General features: G+C 35.1%; 1 pseudogene; it reads left to right on the top strand.

The window, feature by feature from the left end:
* Window positions 1–17,291: 17,291 nt before the first annotated feature.
* Window positions 17,292–18,378, top strand: LOC140609681 (COP9 signalosome complex subunit 6-like; annotated as a pseudogene).
* Window positions 18,379–22,665: the final 4,287 nt, after the last annotated feature.

Below are 22,665 nucleotides of genomic sequence, written 5' to 3'. Positions count from 1 at the left end.
TGGCTGTGCAGTAAAGTCAAAGGACCTTGGTAACATTGTTCTTCAAGAGAGTTCTACTCTGGGCACCTGAGTGGCTCAGTTGGTTAAGGGTCCAACTCTTGATTGCAGCTCAGGTCATGATCTTAGGGTTGTGAGACTGAGCCCAGTAACAGGCTCTGCACTCAGTGTGGAGTCTTTTTGTCCCTCTCTCTCTCTCTCTGTTCCTCTCCTTCCCCTGTCTCTCCAGCTCCAAAATAAATAAATAAAACCTTAAAAAAATTAGATTCCTCACTCCTAAAAGTTACCTATAAAACTGAACTGCTGTGCTACTCAACAGCAAAATGGCAGGGCAAAATCTGGATGGATGTCATGATATGAGTGAGTAATGTTGCCTTTTACAAATGACATTGTATATAATTTCTAATACCATTATTTAAAGAGTGGGTCTTATTTTAAAGGTTTCCATTAATTTTAATTACCTGATATTTTGGAGTGATTTTCTCATATTTGAATTGTTATGCTTAGCTTTCTCATTCATCTTTGTATTTCATACTATAACAAATCTTAGAAAATGAATATACAAAAGAAAAGTAAATCCCTTTTGGGAGGGAACTCTATAGTCAAAACTAGCACCTCTTTAAAAACATTCTTGGAAGGTTCCCTAACATTTAGCTGCCTTGGTTACTTTCTAAATACTAATGTATCTGGGAATTACTGGTCTTTGATATTAATGTAAACTTAAGTAGCCAAATCATGTTTTAAAGTAACATTAAAGTTTTCCAGCAATTATACAAAAAACAAGTTTTATTAAGACTTTACATAATGGCCTAACTGTTAATAAACTTAATAAAACTTGACTCTAGTAAGGCAATCTTTTTAATTGTCTTTGAAAAGCAAAAGACCCAAATCTCCCTGGATTAAGATAATATATTGTTGTTTGTTGGGGGAAAAACACATTTTTAATGAAATGCTTGATTAGACAATTTCCATTCCTTTTTGAAAGTAATTCTTGTGTATCAACTCAAAAATCTCTCTTCTATGCCCATAGTACTACAGACTGTGTGGCTGTTAAATAAAGTTCTCTCTGATTCCTACACAAAACCTGAAGAATGCTATACTCATGTCTTATATCATATTCGTATTTGGATATATATCAATTGAACATTTGACAAACAATGATGAATTTTGGGCAAATTTGAACATGCAATGATCTATATGTCTTTGACAAATATCCTGGTTCTTCTTCTCTGTATTTAAATAAAATCTTCCATGCAGAAGTATCATTATAAAACCAATATTACTGTCTTTTGATTATTGAAACCCATATCCTTGCTATTACTTAAGTAACAATTTTGTTGTCCTATTTCTGGAGTCTAAAGAAAGGAAATTTTCTTGGGAAATGGATCTTTTTCATCTTTAGTCTATTTTTTTTCCATCTATTTAGGCAGTTCTCCACCATTAAACCCCAATGGATATATGATAAAACTAATTTTGATAGGATGCTCTAATGTGGGCAAAAACTTTGTCATTTTGTGAAATATGAACATTGTCTTTTCCATGTCTTCTTTAAAATTCAAAAACCATTTCAGATATCATGATGCTTCCAAACCATACTTAGGAATTACTGTCAATCCTTTCTGAAAAAAAGGAAAAGGAAATTCAACATGGAAAAGCTTTGGTAGTGTTTTTATTTTGTCTTTTCTGTAGAAGAACATTAAATCTATCATTTAAGACTATTCTGAGAATCTTATAATTGCAGCACTTAGATTGAAGAGGCATGATTTGTCATTATTCTGTTTGCAATTGTTGTAGTATTTAAGTCAAATTCAGAAGTACTTTCCTAATTTCATTTCTGAAGGTTATGTTGACTAAATAACCTAAGCTCCTCCTTCAGTTGGTAAATCTAGTCTATGTTACAAAGAAATGCATTTGAATTTTTCTTTTTTGTATATTAATATTCACATGTTATTGTTGACAAAATATACTCTATTTATTACTCCCTTCAGCATGATGCACAACTATAAAAAGAACAACCATTTCCTAGGGTCCTTTTTCCATAGTATATCTTGGTAATCCTTCTCTTAAAACATTTTAGATTATAAGCAGAGCTAGGCTTTATTAAATTTATGTTGTTTGCAGCTATTAAAGTAGATGCTTTTTTATCTACGTGGAATCTGTCTCACATCACTTTGCACAGGCTACCTCCTGATACAGATTTACAAAGCTATTCATGTTTCCAAACGTAGTTAACATCACACTGTCATTGCTGCATTACCTTATAGACGCAGATATTTTTGCAGCTGTTGACTGACTAATTCCCTTTCAAGCAGAGAGAGTATCCTGTGTAAATCCTATTGTATATTTTTTGTTTATGTATATTCACACATGACACCTGTGTTTAATAGTGATATATCTTATTATCAAATGTGAATAAAATTTACCCTGATGGATTAAAAAAATAATATCTGCACCAACTAACTGCTATCAAAAACATATTGTTATCTACTTGTATTGTCTATCAAATACTTTCCCCCAGTTCTATTTCATGTTTCACCATCCTTTTTCATACCCTTTTTATTTTTAACTCCCACCAGATGAGTATCTCCCTTCACCATCATTCCCATGGATCCTATAACTGTATCTATTAAAGAGTCCTTAAAATTAACTCTACTTGGGGCACCTGGCTGGCTCAGTCAGTAGACCACGTGACTCTTGATCTCAGGATGGCCAGTTTGAACCCCACATTGAAAGTGGAGTTCGCCTTAAAAAAAAAAGACTCAAGAAATAATAAATGATTATAAAAAAAAATTAACTCGGATCATGTAATGCATTGTTCAGAGCATATGAATTGTATTCATCAATGGCTTTCATTTAAGGGATTCCACATTCTGGTACCATCCAACTTTACAAAATTATAATTCATTGTTTTCTATATGTTCTGTAACACCAGTCCTAGTCAAAATGATGGAATCAAAGTATTTATTTGGAGCTTCCTTTACATTTCCATAGCAAGACTGTCTTTGTCTTGATAAAGGAAGACTTTCTTGATTGATTTATATGCTGGAACAAACCCCTTATATCTTCATGATGATTAAGAACAATTCTTGGATCTATGCTGTAGATGACTCTTTCCATTATTCCACTTTATTCTAGGTTTACATATGGCTACCATGACTTTTTTTTATCTCCTTAAGAAAATTCTGTTATTTAGTATATGCTGCCTTCTTGGGTAAGGAGGATACAGTATTTGGTCAAAATTTGATCTAAAATGTTATTAAGAATGTCTTATTTCTTCACTGAGTAATTTACTCACTCTACTATTTCACTGTTTTCTTAATGCTTCCAAGAACATTGCCAAATCCATGAGATATAGAAATAATTGCTGTATTTTTCTGGATTAATAATGCTATTTTATATCCATGAGAATAGAATGAGTCTAAAATTTATGAAATCTTAAAAATTACTATCAGACAGAAGACAGTAGTTTTCATCTTGTATGTGCACAAATACGTAGTCATGATTCTTTAGGGCATGACTAGACAATTGTAATATTTGTACATAATGGTCCACATAAGGGTCACTTGAGGAAGGAATGCAAGTGCTTAATATTTTCTAAAAAAACTTCTGTAGTTCGCTTATTATAATATCAAGGAAGTACTAGGAGGAATGTCTGGAGTTTAGAGAAAGTCCCAAGGATAAACGTGGAACACTATTTTAAGAAGCATTGTATGAACCACAATCTTTATTTTAAAATAATATTTTGTGACAGAGTGTGGGCATAAATGATGTTGATTTGGAAAATGATAAAAAAATAGATCTCTGGAAGTAAAGAAAATTTAGGAAATTCAAAACCATGTTTCACATACACTTTTAAAGAAAGATTTTATTTATTTATTTAAGAGATAGAGCGCATAAGCAAGGGGAGTGGCAGAAGGAGAAGAAGCAGGCTCTCTGCAGAGCAGGGAGCTCCACATAGGGCTGGATCTCAGGACCCCGGGACCATGACCTAAGCTGAAGGTTAGATGCTTAACCCACTGAGCCATGCAGGCACCTCTCACATTATACTTACTTTTAAATACACAATTGGATAAACTCTAACTGTTTATTCAGTCAGAAACTGCTTGAAAAAAAAAAAAAGAAAAGAAACTGCTTGAAAGTGATTTCTACAATCTAACTAACTTAATCAACAAAATTATGGAAACCCTATGATTTCTACAGATAAGGATGATGTAAAAAAATACATGTATTAATAAATATGAGGCTCTTGGAATAATGCCTAGCCTCCATCAGATACTATATTTTTATAATTATTTCAAATTTAGAGGTAAGAAATCAGGAAAAACGAGGTTAATTAACTCTTTAAACCAAAGATAGCACCTATAAAAGTTGAAATTATAGTTTAAGGATTCGTTTTAATTGCCATCTTCTACAGCCTTCTAGATTTTTGACTCACGCAATAGTCAATGCCTTCCTACGCTAGAGGTGGATAACTCAACAAACATATACACTGAAATAGATGAGCACAGTGCACTCTAACTGTTTTAATTAGAGGTATACAGGGTTGCCTGGGTGGCTCAGTCTGTTAAACATCTGCCTTTGGCTCAGGTCATGACCCCAGGGTTCTGGGATCAGGCCCCATGTTGGGCTCTCTGCTCAGCAGAGAATTTGCTTCTTCCTTTCCCTGCTGCTCTGTCTGCTTGTGCTCTCTCTGTCTCTCCTTTCTCATTCATTCTCTGCCAAAGAGTAACTAAAATCTTGTTTAAAAAGAGGTATACAGAAGGTGCTGCTACAACTTCAAGAAACATCACCTCTATCAGACTTTGGTGAATATCAAAGAAAGCTTCCAGTTTGAGATATTGTCTATCATAAATTTTGAAAAGAATAAATTTAGATAAAAGCTTTATGAGGGTGGCACAGTCAGTTGAGTGTTTTACTCTTGGTTTCCTCTCAGGTTGGGATCGCAGGGTCATTAAATCAAGCCTGCACAGGGGCTCCACACTCACTGGGGAGTCTGCTTGAGACTCTTCCTCCCTCTCCCTCTGCCCCTCCCCCTATAGACTTTCTTTCTTAAAAAAAAAAATCTTTAAAAAAAGTTTGATGAAAATTTGGGGAAGCTTTTCACAACAATATTCTCCCACTTGGTCACATAATTTTAACTACTCTAAGAACCTTTTAGGCAGAGAACACAAGTACAAATGTCTTGCAGTGGAAACTTGTTTAGCATGTTTGTGAGTAGAATAAGTATCATTATACTAAATATTCTCCTTATTTAGTTTTTTTATTAGCCTCTTCCACTAAAATGTAAAAGAATAAGTGAATAAGGGAAGAGATTTTTTTCTGTTTCCCTGCATTATTTCCAGTACCTGATGGAACCGTATGTTATTTCTTATTGATTAAGAATAGGATACTTAAGGTTACTCAGCCATTAGAAACGACAAATACCCACCATTTGCTTCGACGTGGATGGAACTGGAGAGTATTATGCTGAGTGAAATAAGTCAATTGGAAAAGGACAAACATTATAAAGTCTCATTCATTTGGGGAATATAAAAAATAGTGAAAGAGAATAAATGGGAAAGGAAAAAAAATGAGTGGGAAATATCAGAGAGGGAGACAGAACATGAGAGACTCCTAACTCTGGGAAATGAACAAGGGGTGGTGGAAAGGGAGGTGGGCAGGGGGTGGGGGTGACTGGGTGACAGGCACTGAGGGGGGCACTTGATGGGATGAGCACTGGGTGTTATGCTATATGTTGGCAAATTGAACTCCAATAAAAAAATTTAAAAAAAGAATAGGATACTTAGTGCAGTCAGAGTGTGTATGTAGGCATGATTGTGTACACATGTGTGTGTATTGAAGTGGGTGTGGATGATTTTAGGCAGGTAGGCAGAGACAATGGAAAAGTATTCTATACTAATGTGTTTGGACTTGATTATTTTAATAATGGAAAGAAATAAAGGATTTCAATTATTGCAGCGGCATTGTTTTTTAGAGTACAGATATATCTATGAAGGCATTTGGAGAATAAATTGGAAGAGCATAAGGAGAGGGCTTGACACCTGCTAGGGCATTATTATTGTAATCTAGGCCATTAAATTGTAACAGCTAATGAAAACCATTGAACTGAGGTGCTAGGTATCCTTTATGATCTCAGTTGTAACTGGCTTTTGATATTGCACAAGAGAGCGTTATGTGATAGCCGTGGATGTAAGTCCTCTCTCCAAAGCCTTACTCTGACAAGCTTACTTAGTTCATGTTTAAGTGACCTGGTTGAAGAACTGAGAAATCAAAACACTCATGATGATTTCCAGAATGTGCAATAGGTTTCACAATATTTAACTTTTGATTATAAAGAATAACTATCCTATTAAAACCGTCACATATATAGGAGTCACATGCTTAATTTTCCAGCTGGTATTCTTTCTTTCATCAAAGCTTCTTCACAACATACCTTTCTTTTTACCATATTTTCTCCCATTTCTGGAACCACAGGTTTTATCAGATAGAATAAAGCTATTTTTTCCTCCTAAAAAAGAAAATAATCTGCTTTAATCCATTTGTACTTGTAGTTCTGAATTTCCAAGATTTATTTTGCTTAATGTAATTCATATCTAAATGCAATGATCTCAAAGCATCTTCTGATGCTTTGTTAATACAGAACATTAGCAACCTGTAAGTTTTTTTCTAGATGATAACTTATAACCTAAAACTTAGTGGAGAAAAGAAGCAGACCATTTTGTCTTAAAGAATAATGTATTATATATTTGAAATAGGACATTAAATGTTATGAAAAGCTTGCCAGTGTCCTTATGTTTTCCTTAATGAATTTGAAATTTTATACTGTTTTGCTTGTATACTGTGTGTAAACATACCACTTATATAATTTAAGAAGTCCTTGAAGAATATTACTATTTAGTTTTCTTTCATGTACTATGGATAATTAAATTATCAACAACTGCAGCCTGTATTATCGATACAGAACTGGCCAGTGGACCAATAGAATATGATATAGCAAAGAAATACCTGTGTACATATATGGGAACTTGGTATTTGACAAATGAATAGATTATTCATTTTGAATGGACTGTTTGATAAATGGTTATGGGATAATTGACAATTGAGATAAAACAAATTGCTTTCTTCTTGCTTATTTTTTAAATTATTTTACTGCATATGTATTTAATATGGATAGTATACAGAATTTTAGAAATTACATAGATAGTATCTTACTCATTGGTAAGGAAACATTTCTCTGAGTTTTATCCCTTGTTGGCTGGACTCCCAGGAATGGAATTAGTGTCCTGCATAGATGCATAGAAACAAGCTATAGCACAGTGTTCAATAATCAACTCTGGCTGGCTACAAAGCTTGGACAACAGTCTTATCCTAGCCCAGTTCCCATCACAAGTAGAGTGGTAAGGACAGAAGATTTCTCAACCATAAGCAGAGATGGAGCAAATGATGGCCCATCAAATAGCTGCATAATATCTGTATATTAAAACCCAAACTCTGGATTATGCCATAGGTGGGGATGATGTCGGGTTGGTAAAATAGAACTATAGCCAAGGTTCTGTATGTTTTATTGCTATATTAGCACCGACCTCTTATGACACCAGAGATAGGTGACAGTTTTCCTGGTTTATCAGCTTCAAAATCTCACAGTCAAAATTTAGGAGTCTCTTTTGAAGATCCCTAAGTGTGATTTTTGGCCCTGCTAAATAGCTGTGCAACTTTTCAAAGGGTGTTATATAATGAGTGACCTATACACCTGCTGTTGATACTGCCTGTGAGATTTCTCCAGTCCAGAGCCTGGACTGGCAGGCCTGAGCTCAGAACTTCTGGGCCTGTTGCCTCTCCTGGCATGCCACATACTATACTAGCTAATAAAGTGTTCATCATTTACCTTCTAGATGTCATGTTGGAAAGACATGATAATTGCAAGAAAACTTTGGTGCTGTCATAATGGTGAAGAATGTGGTTTTATGCAAGAAGATGATGATAGAGAGGAGTTTCACACAAAGGAAAGTTAGGCATCTAGGAGGTCTTTTTTTTTAGTCCAAATGTACATGATTCATTAGCTAAAGTGTAAATATATCTTACTCTGATATGCTATGAGGATTAGTTTTAGATATATAAATTGATAGAATCGCTTTAAGTTAAAGAAGCATAAATGTTGGAAAACAGATTTAGCCCTGTATTCATGCTACTTATATTTAATCAGGAAACCTTATGTTTAACCTCCAAACTTATAAAAGAAAAAATGGATGCGTGAGAAAAAATAGATAGAATCACAATTAATTAGCCAGGACCTTTATGCTAGTGTTCAACAGCAAGATGGAAGATATTTTTTCATACAAATAAATTTACTTTAGCACTGAAAACTATTACTTGAGAAATTTCCTATCTCTTCATACATCTGTTTAGAAGAAATACTATGTAAAATAGAATGTTATTATTTTAAATATTTTTCTTCTCAAATCCCACAATAGCTGTTATTTTCCACCCAAATCCTCTATATCTGTTTGCCAGGCGGGTGGGTACTATCAAGACCCAGTTGTGTACCTGTAGTCATTAGCATTTGGTAGATAGTAGTACAAAGCTAGTGTGAAATGGAAAATGCCATCTCTGCAAATATATCCTCACTTGGAACATTCATATGCTTTCTGTGCCCTGTCCCAAGAGCACTCATATTAATCCCATAATGCAAAAATGTCTAATTAGAACCAATTTGATAAGCAGCCAGTTATCTGCATTAAACATATGTGTTGCTATTCATTGTACAAGTAAACCTATTATTTCCAAGAGAAATCAGAGTCATTAGATCAGAAAGGCTTACTGAAATAAAACTCTGCTAAGCAAAATTAAGGATTTCTATTTTAGAAGAAAACATACATATCATTTCAAAGTAAATGACACATTAATAGACATAATTAGCACTATAAAGTGTTCAAGAGTCTTGAGAAAATTAATATGAATATTGAGTTTGAATGTGGTAGATTGCTTCAGAGGCCATCTACATATTCTATTATGAGCAGGTTTTAAGCATATTAATGCTTTAAACAGGCTTATGAAGTAACAGATATTCTTTGAAGCGAGAAACTGGAAAATGAATATAAGGAGAGAATTGAATTCCCCAAATTATCAGAGATTCCTTACTAACGAAGCTTTCTCCTTTTTGATCTTAGTGACAAATTACTGACTCATAATGCCAAAAAAAATTCCTTATCCCAAGTTAAGTTTGGTAATAATACCTTGCTGATCCTCAAATTTATGGATGCACCATGCTTTCAGTATTGTTCTTAGATTAAATCTCTGACTAGTAAGATTTCAATGGAATGATAAAATTTCAATAATAACTGGAATTCTTGTAGCATTATTCACACTTCCACTACTAGTTACTAAAATAATACCCATTAACTTCAGTGGAAGGAATTTGGGATAAGGCATTGAAAGGTAGAAATAACTATTTTCAGCAATTTATCACCCTTACAAGGTTTAAAATAATATTTCATTTTCAGACAATGCAACTGCCATCCATGGGGTTTCCAGGATAAAGTTCAAAATCATTAGACAAGCTAGTGCCTAAGATACACCAGGATCACTGTCTTGATTTGGCTATAATTTCTTGCCTTTCACGTGCTCAAGTCTCATTCATTCCAGTTTTGCTGAATTCTTATACATTAAGTGATGAGGTTTGCTATCTCTTTAGCCTTGACCTTTCATCTTTAATTTTCTTTCCATCCTAAAGGATTCAATTCAGCCAAATTTTCCAATATGTTTTCATCAAAATACCAGAATTCCTTAGATAATATTTCCTTGTTCCCATTTCATTCTCTGCTTACTCTGTTAAGGCACTGATCACACCAGTGTAATTCCTGATTTATGTATTTGCCTTCCCATCTAGATTTCAAAATTTTTTGGGACTAGATAGAAGCTTATTTAACTTTGTGCTTTCAATATTTTACATGGTTTTTGGTTCAGTGTTGCTGTGCTAGATGTTTTTACATGAGACAAAGTCAATATTGTTCATTCAATTATAAAAAAAAATGGTGTATGATATAAGCAAAAAAGATCAAGCCAAGAGTACTGATCTTAACTCTCACCTTCTAATTTGAAATAACAAAGTGGTGCAGTTCACATCAATGCCTGACTTATTGACTGATTTATTTGGTATCCATTCATTTAATAAATACTTACTGAGGGCCTGCTATGTGCCTGGCACTTTGTAGGAAGCACTATGAAAATAGTGCAAGCCTTAAAGGAACAACCAGATGCCCTCAGAAACCTTGACATACAAACATACTACTCTAGTAATGTAAATAATGATAAAAAACTAAATTATGTAAATAAAAATGTTTAAATATATAAAATTTCCTGTGACTGAACCGTATGCTGTCAATATATACTATAATACTATGATGTGCCAATAGTGTATTAGTAAGGTGAGATCACCAGAGAAAACTGATGGAACTCATCTCAAATGTTTACCAGAAGTTGTCATTGAGTCATTTGCTTTGTGTATCATTTTAGCTTTGCTTTCCTCTTTTATAATGTCTAATAATTGTAGTAGCAAGATATCCTTTAACTTGCACAGGGTAGTTTCGTTCATTTCTTTATTCTTCCTGAGGACCCAGTTTCTCATCCAGCCTAGTTTTCTTAAAGAACCTGACACTTCGTCAAGCATTTGAATGAATGCTTTAAATACATATGTTAAAAGAATAAGCAGTTTACTAAAATCTAGGAAATACTGGTAGGTGGTAGATAGTGCATGGGAAGATAACATTGTGTGATCTTGGGTAAGTCATTTTTTTCCAAGCCTCATTTCATTCTGTAACACAGAGGGAAGAGTATCTACTTCATAAGGTATTGAGTGGGTTAAATGAAGTAACAGGTATAAAAATCTTAGAACAATTCCTGGCGTGTAGTAAATGTTTGATGAGTAACTAATATCACACACACATATACACTCACATATGGATATGTAGGAATGAGTAAAGAACAAAGGGGAGGTTACAGAGAAAACAGAAACCTAGAAATATATTTTCTAGAATTATGGTAAAATATCCTGGAAATAGGTGCATATTGACTTTTCTGTTCACTTCAAAATGATCATGATACAAACCAATGTATTCACTAAATTTAATCTTCTAAATTCAGTATTAATTGCCTTTCCCTAGGGATTCAATGAATGACTTAAATTTTCAAATAAGATTTTCAACAGGTATTATAAAATTGTATACTGACAAAAAATTGGAAAATAAAAATTGTTTTCAATATGCTACATTAGTCCAGAAATTAATGTCTCAAATAGTTGATACAATTTTCAAAAATTAAAAAAAAAAAAGAGATCAAGGCAGTCATGGTGGGGGGTGGGCAATAACTGACACAAAGCATAAGTCTTAGAAAGTATGCAATTAAATCAGGTTATAAGGACAGGCTGAGAAATCAGAAATTTATTCAGTTAAATAATGAAGTATTTCCCTTTAAAATGAGTAAATCACCAAAAATACATATAAAATAAATTTCAAAAAAAATTGGGTTATTTTAATCCTGTTCTATTTCCCAGATATTTTAGTTCTATTTTATCATCAAAACCCCTCAATAAAGAAAAAGGATGAAACATTCCTATAGAAAATGTTGGCATTTTTCACTGACTTAGAAAAAAAAAGAGATGGAAATATTTTTATTAGTCCACTTAATAAAGCCAGCACTATACCATAGTATTGTTAATCATTATTCCTTGTTTTTTCCCTAGGAATTATTTTATTTCCTTAAAACAAAGCTATATTGTTTGCTAATCTGACTCCCATACAAATCAAGCTTTACCCCCCACCTCCATCATTGAAATCATTCTTTTACTTTTCATAAACTTTCTACATAAACCAAGTCTGAATTACTTCTATTGCTACTACACATGACTATGTTATGCTAAATATCACATCAACAGTAACAATACTAATCTAAATTTGCAGTATGAAATATGCCATTCCAAAAAAAATCGATTGTAACAACTAATAATTGGATTTATTTATTTGTCATTTTTTACTTACTAATGGTCTTGCCAAAATATCAGTAAGAATTTTATCTATCAAAATTTAAATTAAAAAAAATTGAAATACACCACAGATTACTCAGGTTGTCAAACCGGAATTTGGGTATTGGTACACGCAAGATAAGTAAAGGTGACCCATTCAAGAGAAAATCTATTATCTCCTAATAATCCCTAAAAGAACATTCCCCAAGAATGGAAGCAAAAATTAACATTGAAGAGGTTATCAAGGTAGAACATAAGAAAGATCAGTCTGTTTAAGCCTTTTATTTATGTGTTCCCATTTGCTATACATTTTTAAATAAAAGACTTTATTTTTAAAGCTCTTTTAGATTCACAGAAAATTGATTTCCTACTCATTTTCAAATTGTAGATATGCATAAGGCTATTAATTTCATTATGGTTGAGACAGAAAAATGCTAAAGTTACAAAACCCAGTCCAGGTGAATATATTAAAGCATCAAATAAATTTACAGGTAACAAATGATCATGTTTCTAAGTTGGGAAATGAAAGAGGTTATATATAAAGTGATTTATGAAAATATTTCTAAGTAAACTCTTTAATTTTACATATGTAGTCCATTTTTATATGTAGTCCATTTTTATGAGAGTATTTTTCTTCCTTTCCTGAAACCTATTGATTTTTGTTATAGAAAGTTTCTGCATGATATTAAGAAAAAGAGGTGGTATTAACTTTATTTGCTTCTAATGTGTAGAAAAAATTCCAAATGACAGCTGAAATTAATAAATTTTTCATCAGCATTTTACATTTCACCGTGGAACATATAGTATATATACATATATAATATACTTATACTATATAGTATATTATGTACATATAATATACTATAATTAAAATGGTACCTTGAGTATCAGGATAATCTTTTAGCAAATGCCACTAGCATTTCAAGTGACATTTACCATTAAAATCATATAATATTTATCTTCCTTATTATTTATCTAAAAAGCTGAAAATTAGAACCTAGATACTCTCTCACTATATCTCTGTTTCAGAAGCTTGGTAATTCCTTGCACTTTAGAAAACTAGAATTTTTCTCGTGACATATGAAGGTTGATTTCTGAGGAGCAGCCATTAAATATTTTGGAAGAGCATTTTGTGTATAATCATTAGAATATGCTGGACTTCTTTTATAGTAGTAAAGATATAATATTTACTAAAAAGGCATTAAATGATGGCATATTTATTCTGCAAGTTCATTTTCTTTGATAATACCAACATGATGCTTATCTAAGATATTTATAGGACATGTATTGTACATAAGTAGCTGTTTGGTTGTTTTTTTTTTTTTAAGATTTTTATTTATTTATGAGACACAGGCAGAGGGAGAAGTAGGCTCCCCATAGGGAGCTGGATGTGGGACTTGATCCCAGGACCCCAAGGATCAGGCCCTAAGCTGAAGGGAGACACTCAACCACTGAGCCATTCAGGTGTCCCATAAGTTAGTTTTTAAACTAGTGGGTGCTTCACAGAAATATGCAACTTACTTGAAACACAATATGCGATTAAAAGGAAATATATAAGTAGTTGCATTTCACTTTATTTGGAGGATGTAGAATTAGAAGTGAGTAGGAATTCCACAATTGAAAAGTGTAAAGAGAGTTTATGAGATAAGAGAGAAAGCAAGGACATGTGCATGCAAATAGAGAATCATGGATGCAATTTACTAATGTGACTCAGGCAACTGCTGGATTGACTAGAGATTGGTTGGTCTGGGTTGGCCTCATTTGGTGGTGGCTTCTCTCTGGTCTGTGTGGTTTCTCAACCTCAGAAAGGCTAGCCTGCAGTATGAGCAATGCAGATAGAAAGCAGGGGAAGGCTTCCCGCAGACTTGATTCAGAGTCTGCACAATCATTATTGTTGCATCCTATTGGCTAAAGCAAGTCACAATACACCCAGATTCAGGAAGTCAGGGGACTTTCCTTATTAATTCCCCATCATTTATTAATGGAAATAACATTAGCATCAAATTGTAAAGGGTGTGAAAAATATATTGCCATTTTTGCAAAGTTAATACAAAAATAAAAGAAATACATGGAAGAAGAATGTTAGGTGAATGTACAACAAAATTGACAAGAAGATCAAATGCAATTAATTAATTACTTCAAAATGGATGTTAATATTACAATGCAACCCAATTCTAGAACCTCTGGCTCTTCCAATTCTAACAGGTAAAAAAATAAATAAACTGGCACCAAGTAGCAGAGTTGTTTGTAAACTACTCAAAAAAGTAATTGTTGAGGACATCGATTCTCTGTACATTTAACTTGAAGACCTTTTTTATTTAGTATCCAGTGTACAAAGGTTGTAAAAATATATTGGGATTCATTGTCCCTTGAGAGGAAATACAGCTTTGTAAGGGTGAGCTTTTTTTGTGCTGATTTGATAGCTTAAGCTACTAGATTTACTTTTCTGATAAATGCATTTGGAAACTTAAATAAATTTTATAAAACATGATAAGGGATGTGGAATCTTGTAAAATAATATTTTTATGCTAGATTATAGTGTTTAAAATTTGTGATTCTGCAAATGTGTGTTTATTCTAACTGCAATATAATATTATTCAAACACATTGGTAATTTTTTAGTAATGAAAGTTCATTTCAAAAAAGAAGTTTCTATAAAATAATTTAAAATGTCCAAGACAAATGACATTCCACTCTATTAAGTCTAATTCAATTCTCAGATATCATCTTGCTGAAAAACACACAAAACAAACATACAACTTACTGTAATACACACGAGAGAACAGCTAATTTTTTGAGACATGATTTCATTTCCTTTGGGTATATACTAGAAGTGGGATTGCTGGATCAGATAGTAATTAATTCTATTTTTAATTTTGAATTTCTTCAGGAACCTGCATTCTATTTTCCACAATGGCTCTACCAGTTTGTATTCCCATCAACAGTGTACAAGAGATCCCTTTTCTCCATATCCTCCATGTCATTTATTTTCTCTTGTCTTTTGAATAATAGACATCCTAGTATGTATGAAATGATATTTCATTGTGGTTTTGATTTGCATTTTAATGATGATTCATTATGTTGAGTATCTTTCCATGTACTTGTTGGCCACTTATGTGACTTAAAAAAAAAATCTATTCCAATCCTTTGCACATTTGTAAAATTGGGATGTTTTTTGTTATTATCAAGTCATTGCATAGTTTGTTGTTGAGTGGGTTTCTGGTATATTTGGGATACTAACTCCTTATCAGATATATGGTTTGCACATATATTCTTCCATTACATAACCTACTTTTTTCATTTTCTTGATGGTTTCCTTTTCTGTACAGACACTTTCTTGTTTGATGTAGTCCCACCTGTTTGTTTTACCTTTTGATTGTTTTACTTTTGTTGCCAATTCCAAAAGGTTATTGCCCAGGCCAATGTCAAGGAACTTATGCCCAGTGTTTTCTTCTAGGAGTTTTATGATTTCAGGTCTTATGTTCAACTGTTTAATCCATTTTGAATTGATTTTTGTTATATGGGTGTAAGATAGAGATCTAGTTTCGCTTTTTTAATATGTGGATATCGGGTTTTCCCAGTATTATTTATTGAAGAGATTAAGTTCCCCCATTGTGTATTCTTGGTGTTGTTGTTGAAAATTAATTGACTATATGTTTGGGTTTATTTCTTGGGTCTCTATTATGTTCCACTGATATATGTATCTGTTTTTACATGAATACCATACCGTTTTGATTACTATAGCTTTGTAATCAAAAAGTATGATGCCTCCACCTTTGTTCTTTCTCAGGATTGCTTTGGTTATTTAGGTCTTTTCTGGATTCATGCACATTTCAATATCATTTGCCCTATTTTTGTGAATGGTGCTATTGGAACTTTGATGAAGATTTCATTAAATCTATAGATCTGTGGGTAATATGACCATTATAACAATATTAATTATTTTAATCCATGAACAGAAAATATCCTTTCATCTATTTGTGTCTTGTTTAATTCCTTTCATCACTTTCTCATAGTTTTCAGATTATTTAGCATCTTGACTAAATTTATTCCTTAAGTATTTTATTCTTTTTGATGCTATCATACATTCTCTTCACATCCCTTTATAACAGTTTGTTGTTATTGTTGAGAAACAAACCTGATTTTTGCATGTTGATTTTTTAAATCCTGTAACTGTTACAGAATTCATTAATTAGATCTAACAGTTTTTTTGGTAAAACTTTAGTTTTCTATTATAACATCATACAAATCTGCAAATAGAGGTAACTTCATTTTTTTTCTTTCTGAAATAGGTGCCTTTTATTTATTTTTTCTTGCTTAATTCATTGGGCTAGACTTCTAGTACTATGTTGAATAAAAGTGATGAAAGTGGGCATCCTTGTTTTGTTTCTAATTTTAGAGAAAAAGCTTTAAGCTTTTCATTGTCACATATAACGTTAGCTGTAGCTTATCTTATATAGCCTTTATTATTTTGTAATGTATCCAACCTATCTCTAATTTCTTTAGAGTCTTGATCATGACAAGATTTTAAATTTGTCAAATTATGTTTTGCATCTATTGAGATAGTGATATGATTTTTATACTTCATTTTGCTATTGTGGCCTATCGCATTTACTGTTTTGCTGATGTTGAACCATCTTGGCATCCTACAAATTCTACTTGATCCTTTTAGTGTATTGTTGATTTTGGTTTGCTAATATTTTTTTGAGAAATTTTTCACTTATGTTCATCAGAGATAATGACCTTAATTTCCTTTTCTAATAATGTCCTAGTGCAACTTTGGTATAAAGATAACACTGGCCTCTGTAAGTGCTTTTGGAAGTAATCCCTTTTCTTCTTTTTTTTTGGGGGGGAGAATTTGAGAGGGATTAGTATTAATTATTTAATATTTGACAAAATTCACCATTGAAGGATTTGGTCCTGGACTTTTGGTCCTGGTCCTTTTTTTCTTTTTGGGGAAGTTTTTGATTATTGATTCCATCTCCATGCTAGTAATTGGTCTGTCCTCATTTTCTGTTTCTTCATGGTTCAGTCTTGGTGGGTTGTATGTTTTTATGAACCTATCTAATTTCATTATCTGACCACTACATTATCTAATTTGATGATGTAGAATTGTTCACAGTGATTTCTTATGTTCCTTTGTATTACTGTGTTATTAGTTGTCATGTCTTTTTCATTTCTAATTGTATTTATAAGTCCTTCTTTTTTTAGTCTACTAAATGTTTGCTCACTTTGTCTTTTATTAAGAAACTGCCTTGAAGCTGGTGGGTGTGGGGAAAATGGCAGCGGCAGTGAGCCAGACAGGAGGGAGCAGTGGGATGGAGGTGGATGCAGCAATCTGCCCCCCACCCCCAGCATCAGGGCCTCCAGCTGAAGGGGGGAGCAGCAAGATGGAGGTGGATGCAGCAGTCCCCCCCAGCATCAGGGCCTCTGGTGTGATGGGGAGAGCAGCAGGATGGAGGTGGATGCAGCAGCAGCCCCCAGCATTAGGACCTCTGATATGTTGGGGAGCGTCTCCATTACTCTTCATCCTCAACATTTCAGACCATTGGATTTGCATGTGCTCCCAAGAGGGGTGGCCTATGCAGGTGATTGGGGCACTGATTGGGAAGCAGGAGGGCAGAAATATCGAGGTGATGAACTCCTTTGAGCTGCTGTCCCACACCGTGGAGCAGAAGATCATCATTGACAAAGAGTATTACTACACCAGGGAGGAGCAATTCAAACAGGTGTTCAAGGAGCTGGAGTGTTGGGGTTGGTATACCACCGGGGGGCCGCCTGACCCCTTGGACATCCAAGTCCACAAGCAGGTGTGGAGATCACTGAGAGCCTACTCTTCTTAAGTTGAATCCTATGACCAAGGACACAGATCTTCCCATCAGTGTTTTTGAGTCTGTCATCGATATAATCAATGGAGAGCCACAATGTTATTTGCAGAACTGACCTACACTCTGGCCACAGAGGAAGCCGAAGGCATTGGTGTCAAACCCATGGCCTGAATGACGGCCACAGGCAGCGGTGAGAACTCCACATGGCTGAACACCTGATAGTGCAACACAGGACCATCAAGATGCTGTGCAGCCGGGTCAAGCTCATCTTGGAATACGTCAAGGCCTCTGAAGCCTGAGAGGTCCCCTTTAACCATGAGATCTGCAGGAGCCCTATGCTCTGTGCCACTGCCTCCCTGTGCTCAGCACAGACAAGTTCAAGACAGACTTTTACCATCAATGCAATGATGTGGAGCTCATGGCCTACCTTGGCACCGTCACCAAAACCTGCAACACCATGAGCCAGCTTGTGAACAAGTTCAACATCCTTGATGACTGACAAGGCATCGGCAGGCGGATGCGGGGGCTCTTCTTTTGAGAGGGTGCTTGAAGGGACAATGCACAGGTTGGACAGTGGTCCCACAGGGGAGGGGCATCACATTCCTTTAGAGAAACCTCCTGTTGATAATAAAAGGGGAGCAGCCCCTCAGCACCAAAAAAAAAAAAAAAAAAAAAAAAAGTAAAGAAAAGAAACTGCCTTATTAGCTTTGATTTTTCCCCCTATTGTTTTTTGAGTCTCTGTTTCATTTATTTCTGCTCTTATCTTTATTTCCTTCCTTCTAATAACTCTGGGCTTAGTTTGCTCTTTTTCTAGTTCCTTGATGTGTAAAGTTAGGTTATTACTTGAGATCTTTCTTTTTTCTTTTTTTTAATTGTTCTTTTTTCTTTTTTCCTTCTTTCTTCCTTTCTTTTTTTTTATGATTTTACTTATTCATTCATGAGAGACACACACAGAGAGAGAGAGAGAGAGATAGAGAGAGGTAGAGGTAGAGACACAGGCAGAGGGAGAAGCAGGCACCAAGCAGGAAGCTGGATGTGGGACTGGATCCCGGGACTCCAGGATCAGGCTCTGGGCTGAAGGCAGCACTAAACCACTGAGCCAGGCAGGCTGCCCTCTCTTTTTTTCTTAAGGTAGGCATTTGTCACTATACACTTTCCTCTTAGAATTGTTTTTGTGGGGCACCTGGGTGGCTCTGTTGGTTTGGTGTCTGCCTTTGGCTCAGATTCTGATGCCAGGGTCCTGGGATTGAGCCCAGGATTGGACTCCCTGCTCATTAGAGAGCAGGGAGCTTCTCCCTCTCTCCCTGCTAGTGCTCTCCTATCTCTGTCTCTGTCTTTGTCTCCCAAATAAATAAATGTAATCTTAAAAAAATTGCCTTTGCTGCATCCTGAAAGTTTTGGTATATTATGTGGCCATTTTCAGTTGTCTCAGGTATTTTTTGATTTCCCTTCTGATTTTTTTTCTCTTTCTTTTCTTTTCTTTCTTTTTTTTTTTTTTTTAAGATTTTATTTATTTATTCACAAGAGCCCGATTCGGGACTCAATTCTGGGACTCCAGGGTCACCGCCAAGCTGAAGGCAGATACTTAACCATTGAGCAATCCAGGCATCCCCCCCTTCTGATTTTTTTCTTTGAACCATCAATTGTTCAGAAGCATGTGGTTTAATCTCCATGTATTTGCAAATTTTCCACTTTTTCTCTCGTAATTGTTTTCTAGTGTCATATCCGCTGGGCTGGAGAGACTGGGGACCTCAAAATGGCCCACCCAAGGCCAGTAATCTCCCAATAAAGCTGCCCTACCCCCATCTTCCCACAACGCTGCCTTGCCACCCTACCCTAACCTAGCTTATGAAACCTGTAACCCTTGCCCCAACCTAAAAAAATAAATAAATAAAACAAAAAAAAAACAAGACCGGGAAAAGACCGAAAACCTTAAAAAGGTAACATCCCTGGACAACATCCCTGGACCCTGGACCCTGGACCATGACTTCCCCGCTCTCTCTCCCCTGTGGGCCATGGAACCTTGCCCAAGAGTGTGTCCCATTAAAAGCCTGTTTCAACCAACTTTTGCCTGGCCTCTCTATTCCATTTCTCTACCGATCAGATTAAACCTGACATTTGGTGTGAAACCTGGGAGGAGATGGAGGCCCCACGCTGGTGGGGAGCCGCTCTCTTCTCACCACCAGGCTCAGTGGCCCCCTGGGGGTACTTTTGACTAAACCTGACAATACCATTGTGGTCAGAAAAGACGTTTGATGTGATTTCAGTCTTCTTAAGTTTGTTAAGACTTGTTTGTAGCCTAAAAGATGAACTATCCTGGAAAATGTTCCATGTGCCTTTGAGAACACTGTGTATTCTGCTGCTATTGAATGGAATGTTCTGAATATGTTTGTCTATTAGGTCCATCTGGCCTAACACACAGGTCAAGTTCAGTGTTTCCTTATTGATTTTCTGTCTGGATGATCTATCCATTGTTGAAAATGGGGTACTGAAGTCATCTACTGTTATGATTGCTTTATAGATATTTATGTATATATTAGTGCTTTATATATATTTACACATACACACACTCCTGTTGAGCACATAAATATTTTCTATTGTTATGTCCTTTTGATGTATTGTACTCAATAATTACATATGACCTTCTTTTTCTCTTGTTACAGTTTTTGGCTTAATACCTATTTTGTCTGATATAAGTATGCCTATCCTTGATTTACCTTGGTTCCTATTTTCATGATATATTTTTTTTTCCATTTCTTCATTTGTGGTCTAGGTGTCCTTAAAGCTTAAACGGGTCTCCTCTAGGTCACATAGAGTTATTGATAGGTACAGAATTACCATTGTAATTTTGTTAATTGTTTTCTGGCTGTTTTGTAGTATGCTTGCTCCTTTCTTTCTCTCTTGCTCTTTCTCTTTCTGAGTTTCTATTGATGATCTTTGATTCCTTTTTCCTTATCTTTGGTGTATCTACTATAGGTTTTTGTTTTGTAGTTACCATGTCCAAAATATCTATATTTTCACTCTTCCCCTAGCATTTCATGATTTTGATGTGACAATTTGTATATTTTTTTATTGTATCCATTAACAAATTATTGTTGTTATGGTCATTTTTAATAGTTTTGTCGTTTTACCTTTATACTGGAGTTATAATTGTTGTGCCCAAGATTGCGAATCCAGAAACCACCAAGGAGCCGACACCGATGCAAGTTTATTTACAAGCTCGAGCTTGGGTCCAAGTATACTCCACATAGCAAAGAAGGGGCTTGGACCCCAAAGTGGGTTATAGCTGGGTTTTTTTATGGGCTGGTCTGGGGAATTTTCAGAAGGGGTGGAAGAATTTTTTTTTCATTCCAATATGGGGGAAAGGGTGGGGGGGTTTCTTAAGATCTGATATGGGTTTCTCTGCCTAGGGCATTCTGAGCTCTGTTGTCTTTCTGATATGGGATTCCCTGTCGAGGACATTCTGCAGTTTCTTTTCTTTTCTTTTCTTTTCTTTTCTTTTCTTTTCTTTTCTTTTTCTTTTCTTTTCTTTTTTTTTTTAAGATTTTATTTATTTATTCATAGAGACGGAGAGAGAGAGAGAGGCAGAGACACAGGCAGAGGGAGAAGCAGGCATCATACAGAGATCCTGACGTGGGACTCGATCCAGGGTCTCCAGGATCACACCCTGGGCTGCAGGCAGCACTAAACTGCTGAACCACTGGGGCTGCCCAATTCTGCAGTTTCTCCTGTAAAGTTCAGCTCTTATTCACAGGGGCCTAAGATGGCTGTACTTGTGCTAATGCTAAACTTGAGGTGGGATGGACTTAATTTTCTCGGCCTCCACAATAATTGGGTTAGTTACCATAATTCCAAATTAGAGTATTCTGAATTTGACTACATATTTACCCTCACCTAGGAGCTTTAAACTTTCATATATTTTCTGTTACTAATTAGTGTCCTTTCATTTCAGCTTGAAGAACTTCCTTTAATGTTTCTTGTATGGCCAATCTAGGGTGATGAATTCTTTCAATTTTTGTTTGTCTGGAAAATTCTTTTCTCTCTTCCAACTCCAAAGGACAATTTTGCTGGATAGAGTTTTCTTGTTTGACAGGTTTTATTCCAGTACTTTGATTATATCATCCCACTCCTTTCTGGCCTGCAAGGTGTCCGCTGAAAAGAATATTCTGAATTCCTAGCCCTTGCTTTTTCTCTTGCTAATTTTAAGAATCTTTCTTTGTCTTTAACTTTTGTCAATTTAATTTTAGTGTCCTGGTGTGGACATCCTAGAAGATGAAGACTTGGTTTTATTGTTGGAGTGAGCAGAAGGAGAATGCAGGAATATGCTGCCCACTGGTTCTTTTGAGTTACTAGAAGCATTCTACTCAGCACTTCAATTCAGGCTAGTTAGATACAGGGCCCTGAGGCAGAAGCTACGGATATGTGTAGTTAAACCTTTTCTGGGGAGAAACCGAGCCTGGATCTACAGCCATGGGGAGTGCTCTTGGGCCTATTTAGAAACTTTTGTTGTTATTTGCTATATTCATGAATGCAAAGCCCCAGTGACAATCAGACCTCGGTGATTTGGGACTAATCCTTCAGGTAATATAGACTTAAAAGTTAGGTACTATATGTGTGTCCAATCAGGGAGAAGCTGGGAGTTGGGTGTTCTTCCCAGTTGCAAGGCTCTTTGCCAAGAATGGGGTTATAACAAGATTGTAGTTGACTCTTTCTTACCCCTTTCTGGGTGGGTATTTTCAGAATTACCCTCTATGTAGAAGTTACTCAACTACATTCTGAATTTCTCAGAAGAAGAATTGATCCATATGTACATACTTGGTGTTTT

Source organism: Canis lupus, chromosome 2 (assembly GCF_048164855.1).
Source record: "Canis lupus baileyi chromosome 2, mCanLup2.hap1, whole genome shotgun sequence".
Lineage (NCBI taxonomy): Eukaryota > Metazoa > Chordata > Mammalia > Carnivora > Canidae > Canis > Canis lupus.
The sequence above is the reverse complement of the archived record's forward strand: the minus strand, read 5'-3'. Positions and strand labels throughout refer to the sequence as shown.